This window comes from Neophocaena asiaeorientalis, unplaced genomic scaffold, assembly GCF_003031525.2.
Source record: "Neophocaena asiaeorientalis asiaeorientalis breed wild unplaced genomic scaffold, Neophocaena_asiaeorientalis_V1.1 scaffold116, whole genome shotgun sequence".
Classification (NCBI taxonomy): Eukaryota; Metazoa; Chordata; class Mammalia; order Artiodactyla; family Phocoenidae; genus Neophocaena; species Neophocaena asiaeorientalis.
Genome location: NW_020174561.1, coordinates 11,849,640 through 11,863,299, shown reverse-complemented (window position 1 = coordinate 11,863,299; position 13,660 = coordinate 11,849,640). Strand labels below are relative to the sequence as shown.

Genomic DNA, 13,660 nt, shown 5'->3' with positions numbered 1-13,660 from the left:
TAATTTTCGAAGTTCCTTTATGCAAATTGGATTCATCATTTTAACCATGATGATTTGATAACCAAGTAAATTTTACCATTTTAAACAGATGGATTTGTGAAGCTGAATAAAATAAATATAAGTAGACATATACAAGTTATCAATTTATAAACCAAAAACATCCTGGTAGGGGACAAGTATGGCTGGGCATTCAAACATTAATTGTCCTGCTACCATTGGGCAATACGACCTTGCAGCAACAGAGAAGCCACTTAATCCTTCTTCTTGTCTGTTATTTTCTTGGATCTCTACAAATTTATCATTTTCTATATTAAAAGGGGTTGATAAGTGAGATGGCAACATAAATTAGCATGCAAGTTAAATGGTTGTGTATTGATACACTTGGACTTGCTGTAGGCATACTACACTTAAAAAATTATAATCCTAGTGCAAAAACGTTGCTAGAGAAATTACCTTGGAAAACTCTCCAAAGTTTTGAGTCTTTATAAGATGAATAAAAATTATAAGTTGACTACATTATCTGGCCACAGCATTACTTCCAGCTACTACCTTTTTTCCTTTTTAATTAGATTAGTCATCATATTTAATTTGAAAAATCAATGTGAGTTCTGATAAAGAAACGTATGAATATGCCACAGCCAAATAAATAACATTTACATAATTGTAAAGGTAAAAGAGTAAACAAAAATTATCAAGTTGGCTTCAATCAATGCTCTTAGACATAATCTAGGTTCTCTTGCCACATGTTCAAATATAGGCAATTGTTTAGTGACAGAATAAACTTAAAAACATAAATACAACAACCAAATTTGGGGATGATAATTATAGTCAAGTTCTTTCCCTAGGTGAGACAATTAGATTCCAGTACTTAAGAGTTGGGTTTTTTTTTTTTAACAGAAAAGGAATTATAATAGTTCAAATTTAACAACACTTATCTATTCAAAATTTGAAAAACTTTACTGGTTATTTTAAGCACTTAGCCCAGCACATACTGAGCTGAAAACCAAACTATTAGCCTTCTAGTTTGACCAATACCAGAAAGAGCAATAAGGGTACAAATATGCCCTCACACTCACATTGCTCAGTTAAGATGAATATCTATCAGTCTCAGCCTTGGTCTGAATATTGACTTTAAACCCCAAAAGAATGAAAAGCTTTCTCTTTTTTCATGGTTATGTTCTTATACAATAATATTTTCATTAATCACTAATATTTGTGTAGTGACAGGGCTCTCAATTTGTTATACAGCAGGTTGGCAATAACTGTCCACTGAAAACAAGCAGGCAAACAAATTTTTCTACATTCTCAAAGAAAAACCCCTCAGTGTTAGTAACATCTTTCAGATGTAGTTATTTATCAAGTATCTAAGTAGGACTACAGGAAGTAAAGTCTTTGAAACAAATACTTTGATTAATGATACCTTAATAAACCTATGATGTTCATAAGACTGTTCCTGACTTTACTTATCAGACTTGATGTCAAATGATTCATTAAGGTACAGTATTATTTTAAAGGTGCTTTATCTTTTTTTGAGATGGATATCTTCAACTCTAAAAGGCCCTTTGTTTGAATATGTAAGTTTCACTGTCTTACGTAATGTACATATTATAAATAAATACATAAATTTACTACATTTTCTGGTAATAGAAGTCATTCAAACAAAAGTTTTATGATCAAATACGTTTGGGAAAAGCTATGTTTAACATACTTAAACAGATTTCCTTTTTTTAAGACTTCTTAGTTTAGATTCTACAGAAGGTACAACTTAAGACAAGGACCTGGGTTCAAGCAGTCTATTTAGGAGGGAACCCTATGAAACAGGAGTGAGGGAGTGGGGAGAACAAGTTAAGGGAGGAGAAAATGCTAATACAAGGGTGCATTACTGAGGCTGCTGCTGTGGGCAGCACAGAAGCATACAAAAAGCCTCTGGAATTGTATACCTAAAGGATGGGAGGCTGGAGCATTTATCTATCAGTTACTATCCCCCATTAACTGAGGGTTGTTAACAACCTGTACCTCTAAGTCTACACTTAGGCACTGAAAAAGGGGATTCCCTCAGTGGTCTCCATCAGTGTTGGAAAAAGGTGAAAAATAGAAAAGAAAGCAACACACATTTAAAATGGGACTCGGTCAGGGTCAAGTGCCTCTGAGCTCACAGTGTTTGTCCACCACACCCAAGGACCAATGGTACGCTGTGTGAGCCGCCAAAAGCATCTACTATAAATTCTCAGAGTCCTTACTATAACATTGTATACTGTGAAACTCAATTTACTCTAGAATTATTCTACTAGTTATGAGATACAAAGACGAGTTTATATATATGTGGAAACCTACTGCCCTTCAGCTTTTTAGATGACCTCTAGTTTCTCACACTCAAAATTCTCTTTAAATACTTCAATTTTTTATGTAGTTTTAAGGCTTACTATCTGCTCTACTGAAGTTTTGAGGAAGGATTCACATTTTGTCTGTAAGCCTATCAAACTGATTGTAAACTTCTATTTAATGTTTTCACTAACATTTAAGAGTCTCCAGACTCTCTAAATATGCTGATACTGAGATTAACGTGATTAATAAAGTCAGTACACTTAATATATAATTGAAACTAATGCAATTGTACATACTTTTCATTCCAACAGATTTGCTGGGAAAATACTCTAGGTGAAACACTATAGAGAATAATAAAGTTAACGAGCAAGCACTGGCATCAAAGGAAGGGGAGAAGATGTATTAAAATGTGGTATCTGCTCTAATAGAGATACGAACCTGACATATTCACTATGGCCCATGTAAGCCATTCTGGACCCAGAACTTTTAAATCATGTATTTATTCAACAAAAAGTATCAAACCCCAACTACTAGGTATACACTATGTTACATGTCTGGTGGTTACAAAGTTGAACAAAAAATACAGTTAGCCTTCAGAAATTCCACTTTCCAGAATACCCTTGAAAGGCTATTTTTAAAATAAATAAATTTATTGAAAACAGAATGGGAAAATTCAGTATTTTTTCATAATAGCCCATTATTTGTTTTTACAGTATTCAAAATAGTGCTATTTACCTTTTAATCACTGTATTTTCAAAATGATTTATGATTTGGGTTCCAAAAGTCAAAAAAAGTTGAAGTTCACCAGTGCCCAGTATACAAATTCAAAACTCTGCTGCTAACTTGGTCAAACTGCATATGCAAAAAATATGTTAAAACTCAATTCTGAGGATTTTTTGGTTGTTGTTATCTTTTAGTTATTAGGTCAACCAATATTTAAAAGACTGTCTTATTTAAAAGGAAATACTTTTTCATTATCGAAAGGTAAATTAAGAACTAAGAACTTCCTGAGGTCTGCATCAAAGATCTACTGAACAGAACAAGAAATGCTTAAGTATTAAAGTTCAATCAATCAGAGATCTCAATGAATTAATAATTAGCTTTATAATGATTTTTATATATTGGTATTTGTGATGACTCAAAATCATTGTGATTAATAATCTATTTTCTTACTTATTTCTTACAGGCATCCTATAAAAATATGAATGTATCTTAGTTAAAGAGAGAGACAGAGAGAGAGAAAAGGGGGGAGGGGGGAAGTGAAGAGAAGGAAATGGAGAGAAGGAGAGGAAAATCTCTAGTTAATGCATACATTCGAATTTGTCCTAACACAGAGAAGTCTCGGCAATTAAAAAATTATATTTAGAAAGCACAATTAAATATATATATGTCCTGCAGCCTAACTTGAAATTAATAGTTAATAAACATTTTATAGTCAGACTAAAATAATAAATCTAGAGAAGAAATCAGTATTCATTTGTTCAAATACATCATTTTAAGATCAACTTAAAGCTCTGTCAGGTCTTAAAGATAAAGTCACCTGATGGTCTCATAAAATTCTAGAATGAAGTTCACATTAACATGACTTCTATTCATTATATTCTCTTTACATTTAAATTTTTAAAAACACTAATTAAAAAATTAATTAATAATTCAAAACACAAGTGATGCCAACTTAAAGTTGCCAAAACAAATTCAGTATGGAAATCGGATGAACCAAATTATTCTGAAGCTTGGTCCTACTGTCAGGAATAATACCATAATTATTGACTAAACTCACCTTCACAAACATGCAACAACTAAAGAATAAATATAAGTTACTTCCTATGAAAAGACAATAACTAGGAAAAAATAGCACATTCATTAGTTGATTAAAAAGACAAAGTTCTATGGAATCTAAGAAGGAAAAAAAAAACCAAACAGCAAGCTCATAGATACAGAGAACAGACTGGTAGTTGCCAAAGGCAGAGGGTCGGGGAGTGGGCAAAATAGGTGAAGGGGGTGAAAAGGTACAAACTTCCAGTTATAAAATAAATACGTCATAGAGCTGTTAAAAAAAAAAGTTCCATTTTTAAGAATTTTGTGATTAGTTTAAGATAATTATTACTTTGACTGCAGGTGTCTTTGTAAGAACCAAGTATAATAAGTTAAGGAGTTATTTATTGTTGCTCAAGAACAGCTGTATTACAGGTCCAAACTCAGGTGAACCAATGGAATCTCTAAACTGTCTCTTTAGAATGGATACTACTCTTCCTTTTTGAATTAACCTCTCTCATGCCTTCAAAACATAACTGAGTTCCCATGTTCTTCAAGAGGATTTACCTGCCTCCCATTTGATCATCTTACAATTCCCCCCATATGCATTTGCCATCCTTATAGTACTCTGTCACTTGTTTATATAGAGTTTTCTATTAAAACCAGGTGTGATATTTCCCATTAGAAAGTATAAATTGAAAGGTAAAGACTACTTTTGATTTATAACTTATATAAGCTATAGAAGTTAATCATGGTACCCCATTAATGGGGGAGAAAATATTTAAATTTTCACCGTGCTCAAAAATTATAAGAAGGGCTTCCCTGGTGGCGCAGTGATTGAGAGTCCACCTGCCAATGCAGGGAACACGGGTTCGTGCCCCAGTCTGGGAGGATCCCACATGCCGCGGAGCAGCTGGGCCTGTGAGCCATGGCCGCTGAGCCTGTGCGTCTGGAGCCTGTGCTCCGCAACGGGAGAGGCCACAACAGTGGGAGGCCCGTGTACGGCAAAAAAAAAAAAAATTATAAGAAACAGCAAAAATTACAAATTAAATAGTTGCTAGAGTAAAATTCAAATTACAGTTCATAACTGTCAATAGATAATAGTGATGAATAAGCAGTAAAATTTGAATACTTCAAACAGTGTTCTCAAAATATTAGTTATGAGACGTTTAGGAAACCAATAGGTTCAAAGTCAATTTGAGAATCTCTCCACTGTTTTAAGCTAATTTATCTTTTTTTTTTCACTTCACATTATTGTCAAAAAAAAAAAAAAACCAAACTTGCAAGTGGAAACACAATCACATCTATTAAATTCTTTGATTATAGTACATGGGTCTTTTTGGAAAATCTATAAGGTTAAGAAGAAATTATTGGTAACACATTACATAGATAAAGAATTACTTGTAAATGAATAAAATGAATAAGAGGTGCTAAGGTTCATGCATTTTTTCATGCTGGGACCATTTGATGTTTAGAAGTACATTAGAAATAATACTATTTTTTCAATAACTCTATTCTAATTCTCAGTATAAAAAGACAGAATATAAAGCACAGAAGATAAGACATTTAGCAAGTGTAAATCTGAGGCCAATTTAAGAATAGCATGTCATTCTTGTCAGTTTAGCCTTGTGAGTCACGATACCAAAGATTAACATTGCACTATTGTGGTCCTTAAGTGGCGTACAATGCAATGGAGAAGCTATCACATGATTCCATGTATATAAAATTCTAAAATATGAAAAAAAATCTACAGGGACAAGAGATCAGTGGGACCAAGAGTAGAGTGAGAGAATGACTGCAAAGGAGCATGAGGAAATTTGGGGGGCAACAGAAATGTTCTGTGTCTTGATTGTGCTAAAAGAATATAGGGTGTATATATTTGTCAAACCCAGTGAATTATATACTTTAACTGTGTGTAGTTTATTGTATATAAATTGTACCTCAATAAATTTCATTTTAAAATATGACATGCTGTGAACACAGCAAAAGTTACAAAATAAAAACTGTATTTCATTAAATTTGAGGGTCATCAAATACTCTGAAAACAAAAACAACGAGTTACCTTGAGTATCACAAACAAGTCTTAAACTTTTAGAAATTCAGAAAAATTTCACTTTTACTTAGGTATATTACCAAATAGATAACCAGATTACCAAATTCAAGTTCAAAGAACATTTAAAGGTCATTTTCTTTAATATGAAGTAAGCAGAGAAACTCATGACCAAGTGGAAACAAGTTCAGCAGCCATTCCAAGACATTAAAACAAAGTGATCAGGACAAGATTGTCTCACGAACATAGTTAAACCACACACAGACCAGCTTTCTCAGTATTCTTGAGCATCTGATATAGTGACACACACAGGTGGGACAAAAACATCCAAGATGTTTGGTGTTGAAGCAGCTCCTGAGAATCAAACAAACGAACCACCTGAAAACCTGCATCTTACACCTAACGTGTTACGACTAGTCATTTCTCTGATAAGGGGAAAAAACTCAGTATTCTAATGTGCTAAAAAGGTTGGACCTTTCACATAAAAAGTTAAAAATACAAAAAGCAAATGGGTTAAGAAAAAAAAGAAAAGAAAAGAAAAAACACTACAGCAATCCTAATACTGAAGAAGAAAGACACTATAGAATAGTCTAGATACAAATTCCAGAAACCATTCAATCTTTAATGCCCTTAATGCATCCAGGTGGTAGCTACAGATATACCTTTAATTTTTAAAATTATGTATTTAATACAAGTAATGCTTCCTATGTGCCAGATACTGTTTTAAGCACTTTACAAATATTAATTCATTTAATTCTAATACCAACCCACTGAGGCAGATATTTTACTTTACAGATAAGGAAATTGAAGTATAGAGAGATTAAGTAACCTTCTCAAGGGTACACATCAAACCTGGCACTCAAGTGCCTAAGTCCATGCTCATAACCGCTATACCACCTTGCCTGTCTTTATGAGTTTTTAATTTATAAACTTTCATGGATATGAACAAAGCTTTGCACTAAAGCAAAGTACACTGACTACTAGCCACAAACAAATGGTCTTTTGTCAGTCAAATGCAGTTATTTAGTCTCTGCAACTGCATTATTTGTTAGATTTCTGGCAGTGATTTCAACTCTGGCTGCACACTGGAATCCCCTAGAAGTTTCATTTAATTGGTCTGAGGTGGGAACTGGTCATTTATTTCACTGCTCCCCAAATGAATCCACTGTGCAGCCATGGCTTAAAGCCATGGGTCTATGGCAAGACTGTAAACTCAAAAGTCTGGTGAAATAATACACAGAGCAATTGAGACCTGGGGCAAACTGAAGAGTCAAATTTAATTAAAAAACAAAACACTGCATAGATAAAAGTTCACATTTATAAACACAGTTTGGCCCATGGTGCATCTTCTGTACATGGAGCACTCTCTTACTATAAACATATTTATGATAAAAACAGTTAATTGAAATATAAAACTTTGAACACATCCTGTACAAGAGATGGAAAAAATTAAGAAAAGTTAGAAATAATGGCATCAGTATCTGTTATTCCCCTGTGAAACAACTTTACCGAAATGTGTACCACCACACAGATCTCTTGTTTAGTGTAAGCAAAGGACTTATGGAGAAACTTCAGTGACTTAAATTTTTATATAAATGGGAATAGGAATTTCTATATAAGTAGAGCAATTTCTGTATAAATGAGAATAGGGGATACTCAGATGTCCCTCTAAAGGCATGGGGTTCTAAAATAACCCTTGCAATGAGCATCAATATATCTACACTTAAAGCACAATAAATTAGTATAGTTTAGATCAGTGGTTCTCAGATGTTTGGATTTTACAACAAGTACAAATTTCACCTCCAAAATTTAGGCAATTGATATTGGGGTTGCAAAATTTTGTGTGTGAAATTAGAGGATATAATATATATACACATACACAAAATTATCATCTTCTTATACCAACACACACAGAGACACATTATACCACACACAATATCCTTATTAGTTCTCATTTTCTGAGAACAAAAATTTTTTTTATCTATATTTGCCACTATTTACAGTTTTTTTAATAAAAAAATGGAATGATACTAATAATGATAATTTGGACCATTTTCAAAAGGTTAAATTAATCTAATATACTCACTTTAAAAGATATGACCATAAATTCATTACAAAAAATTTGTATCCAAAGTTAAAATTTTAAAGTTATGAATACAAAAAGATTAGACTCAAACTATAAGGAAATATGTATATCAGCTTCTTTCTTTTGTGTGTGTATGTGCCTTAAATCTACAAGGCAAGGTGCTAGGTACTAGGGATACAAAGATAAAAGGCAGAGTCCTACTCAAGTAACTAAATTCAGTGAGAAAGACAAGTGAACTGATAAGTGATAACTATGATAAAAGCAAGGCAATTGTGCCATGGGAGCATACGGTAGAATGGGCAGTACTTACGTAAAACTGGACACTACTGGTATCTTCCAAGGATCTGTCCTCAGTTATACATTACCATCACTCCACTGGGTCATTCATCTGCCCTCAAAGCTACAACTTCAAGAGAGAGCTTCCAATCCTTCACTTCCAAGGGATACATTCCAAACTAAATCATTACCACTATCCCTATGACAAGCCAACCTGCCTGTCTACTCCTTTCTCCCTGCTCCCACCTCAACACAGACATTTCCAAACTGGATGGAAATGGCTATTTATATTTTTCCAGGCAAGAAATCTTGACATCATCAATGACTCTTTTCCCCTTTACTTTCATTAAAACTGCTCACTTTGACTTCGACTTATGTTTGACTATTTGACTTATCTTTCTCTATTTTCATGATCACTACTGTTATTTATGCTATTATTCACCTTTAAAAAATAGATTAGTGTAAGAGTCTCCTAGCTGATCTGCTTTCTTCTAGATTCCTTCCTACTCCAATCTAGAGTACTTTAGCTAGGTGTTCCTCAACCCTTTTGTCCACTGTATAATCTATGGAGCTTTTAAATAATACAGATGCCTGTGTTCCACAAAGTTCCAGAGATGATACTGATGTGGAATCAAGGCTAATATCCACTGCATTTGTTGTTATATTTTTTCCCACAAAACAATCAAAGGATCTATACCAATACTTTTTAGTTTTACCGTATCTTTTTAAATACAAAAAATTCCTAAAAAGATACAAAGATGACTAGAAATCAAATAATATACTATGTGTACCTCACTGAGCTGACTGTTTATCAATGTTCCTTTTATCTTTTAGTGTTACTAATTATTAAACTCTTTTCATTTTTTTTCCCCCTGCTAGAATGGCAGTTCAAACTCTCCTAGGGCAAAGTTAACAAGCATTTCTGTGGACACTTTTCACCTTATTTTGTTGATTGAGCAAAGATTCTACCAAAAAACCCAGCATTTTCAGATTCTATATCAGAATCAGAAAAGACCATGTAAAGAAAAAAAGAGTAAAACTTCACTTGTTAAAAAAGTAAAACAGGGCTTCCCTGGTGGCGCAGTGGTTGAGAGTCTGCCTGCCGATGCAGGGGACGCGGGTTCGTGCCCCAGCTGCGGAGTGGCTGAGCCCGTGAGCCATGGCCACTGGGCCTGCGCGTCCAGAGCCTGTGCTCCGCAACGGGAGAGGCCACAACAGGGAGAGGCCCGCGTACCGCAAAAAAAAAAAACAACAAACAAAAAACCCCCCACATAGTCTGTTATCCTAATTTTAAAAACAATTTCAAAACTTTGTTTCAGGAAAAACTCTAACGATACATTTATTCTTTCATTTTTAGACCTTTTGGTTTTAGTTTAAAATTATTTCTAATTCAAATGTTTTTTTCCTTCCCCCCTACAGTTCTCATTTTAGATGTATGCTAAAGAAAACTCAATCACAAATATATTTTTCAGCTTATCCTAAACTGCTATTCTAGCTCACCCTTTGTCTCAAACAAGGAAGAATAATTTCAATAATCAATAAGAATTAAACATCTAAACTAGGCTATTTAGTAGTTGACTCTTAAAATGCTGCTCACAGCTGTTAACCTTTGTAACAATGTTTTCCAGACTTAGTCTACAGAACCAACCTACTCTGTGTTCTCCTTTTCTGTTTCAGTATCAGTAATCTGTTACTTACTCTAACCACTTTTATAATATTATCATTGCTACTAATAAGATTGATTTTTTTTAATGCAGAAAAGTATAATAAAGATCTCCCATTAAACCATGACTTTGAGAATATCACTGTTAACAGGGTAACGTGCATTTTTATTTTTGTCTGATTGATAACCTACACGGGTTTATGTGACAAACTTGTTTAACCTGCTTTGGCATACAGAATAAGTAAATTCAGAGACTTAATTAAGTTGATGAAAATTGCTAAAGTAAAGACATTCACATGATAAGTTAAAAAAGCAAAACTAAGGAATGGGGAATCATACTTTTATTCCTAACAGCTGTAGCCTTTACATTTTCTTGTAGTTTTTACACGGATACTTTCAATTTAAAAAGAGATGCCAAGCATAATAACAATCATTACAGGAATAAGATTATGTGACTAGGATTATGGAAAAAAATCATACAAAGTCAACTGAAAATACACATGGCTCTACTTCAGTTCTCAATTAGATATGTACTTATCAGGCAGATTTGATTAAACAATGACTCCCTGTTCCAAACTCCCTGTTTGGAAAGAAAAACTAGCTGTTTCTTATTTAAAAGCTGTCTCCAATCCTATGATATATTTTAAAATATTTTTGGCTTATATCAAGGCCATTATTTTGAAAATTCTGTATAGCAAAGACAGAAAACACCTACATCTGCAAGCATATTTCCATTTATATAAACTCAGTCTAAAAGACTGTCCCTTATCTATAAATGGCTGACACCAGAAACACCCCTTCTCATCACCATTGCTAAACATTTCCCTACCATTTCCTTTTGGTAACTACTTCAGATATCAGCACTGCCTGGAACACTGACGTTTATCTCCAGTTCTCACTTTACTCTTATACAAATAGAGAAAGGATCTCTAAGTGGTGACACAGGACAGGCAGTAAAATGGAGCAGAGAGGGGAAAAGTGGTAAAAGAGTACATTAAACTTACCTGCTAGTCTTTACAATCCTATCCACTACCCCCTACCCCAAGCCTGCTCACTGCCACAACAAGCATCAGTTTGGACAAATGGACTGGGAAGGATGGAGAAAAACCTTTTTCTACCACATCAGAAAAATCTTATTTTCAATCTTATTCCTGCTTCATGTTCAATTCCACTACCAGAGATAAGGAAAGGGAAAACTATATTATCCAACCCTACACTCATTATCCAGGTCTCACTCCTGTCTACTATCCAGTGAATGTTTTGCCTCCTTCTTTATTCTACCCCAACTTATTTCCTTCTTTGCCATAACTCCCTAAGAAACCCACACCTCACATAGCCCTAACTCAGCGAACCATACCTATCCCATGGATTGCCCCATTCCCGTCAGTTTACATCCTCTTACCCAACACAAATTCTAGGGCTACGTCCTGCTTCCCATTTTCCCTACCACTCCAACATTTGGAGACACCATTAGGCTTTGAATTGGAAAGAAAAACACATTATTCCCATAAAATACGTTCTGTGCTAATGATAAACTATCCAAACTTCAAGCAAGTTATTTTACTATGCTTAGGATTCAGCTCACTCATGTGTAAAAAGGAAGGAAGTAGTTTAGATTACCAGTCCAAAATCTGGCTGACCAATTTCCAAGCACCACTGATAGGGATTCTGAAACTGTACATCTGAGGTGGAATGGAGTAATTTTCTAAAAGGCAACCATATAAGTCTATTGTTTATCCATGTTTGGGAATCACTGATAAATGCTAAAGTTCCTTCTAGTTTAACATTCCAAGATTCTAAGCTGGAACTTTCACTGCATTTTCTGATAGGAATATTGTTATAAAAGGAGTAAAGTTTGCATAGTTATTGGTGTTACAGTGCAGGCATGTTACTGATCAAATAGGCCTTTGTAACCTGACCTAGAACCTAAGCACCATTTATATTATTATTTTATAACCAGAGATGACTTTGCAAATGATATTATAATGATACTAAGACCTCAAAGGAAAGCACTAAAAATTACTTCTTTGGTATTATTATGTGCATAATCAGACTTTTTCACAGATGGCTTTTTCATGGATTTTTGTCAAATCACAACTAAGATTTGACCTACAGGTCAGAAATAAAGGTAGAAAGGGCAGACTCTTTAGGACCTTTTACTTTGCTAATTCACTGATGGGGCTTTGTATATCATTAGAGTAAAGCCTAGAGAAGTCTAGATCACTGGTGGAATTCAGGGCATTAAAACGCCTAAAGAACTGTCTCATTCATATGTTTACAGACTGCCAGGACTTTACCTGCCCTAAAGCACACTAGATCATTCACTTATGTACTACATGTATCTATTCTAGCTCTCATAACTTCCAAATACTAATTCTCATTATAAACAAATGTTCCCTTGGTTAATATTCAGGCTTAAAGACATGTTTCAACATGTGAGAACTAAGCAAATATAAACAGCTCTTGAATGCATGATGACACATTAGTAGTATATTAAATGGAATATATTCATTTATGAATAAGTTAATAATGAATAATTATAAAAAGGTAAAAATGGAAACTGAATTATATGCTACCCATTTTTCTTTAAAAAGATGTACTTGCTTAAGTTTATGCAAAATAGCATGATAAATTAAAGTGTCCGTTTTATTTGCTCATTTCTCCAAACAACACAAGAACCTACACTGAATGCCATTATGTAAGTGCACTCTCTGAATATCAAGAATGATGCAACGATTGCTATGGTAACTACTCATTTTATTGAATAAATTGTGGGTTGGGGTTTAAAGCATTCTTTTAAAAAACAAATTTTAACATCTCAGTATGCCCGATAAGTCTCTTTCTATTGCTACCTATTAAACAATAACTATAGGCTAGCTTTGAGGAGGACTATTTAAGCAGCTATTAAAAAATTGAGGCTTGAGTTGCCAAGGGGAAAAAACTCTTAAAGTTTGAAAAATGAAACACATCACCTACACTCAAGAGAACAAAAGACACTTAGTTTTTATCTTCCAGAGTAATTGAAAAGTGTTTGTAACTCGAAAGTAACATGATCTTACCTATCTGTTCCTTCACTGTCATAATTTTGCTTCTAATCCTAACTTAACTAAGACTGCCGACTTTTGTTTGCAATTAAGCTAAAGACAGAAGAAAGTTATCCCTCGTTTTAATCTTTAGAAGAAATGTCTCCTGAGCGCATGAAAAAACTGGGAATTTTCACTGCTAGTTTCTTATAAAATAGCTCTGTAAAAAAGCCTATATTTTAAAATACCAAGGATAACTGTAGATCCCAACTATAAACCTTCCTCAGGCCCAAGCAAAAGCTACTATGGCTTTTTCCTTTGCTCAAGACCTTCCACAAGAGGGGTTCCCAGCGACGGCCGGCTTCACCAGGGTCTGTATCCTTAGGAGGCTTGGTAGTTACGGATTAGTCAAATCTAAACAGTATTTTGAGAACCTGCCCCAGATCTCTTCCTCTCCCGCCTAAATAAACCCTAAGATGCAG

The 13,660-nt window shown here is 34.1% G+C and overlaps 1 protein-coding gene across 1 annotated transcript in view; it reads right to left on the bottom strand.

Moving 5' to 3' along the window:
• Positions 1–13,660, bottom strand: part of SAMTOR (S-adenosylmethionine sensor upstream of mTORC1) — an 84,434-nt gene that overhangs the window by 69,871 nt on the left and 903 nt on the right. The gene's annotated exons all lie outside the window — the stretch shown is intronic.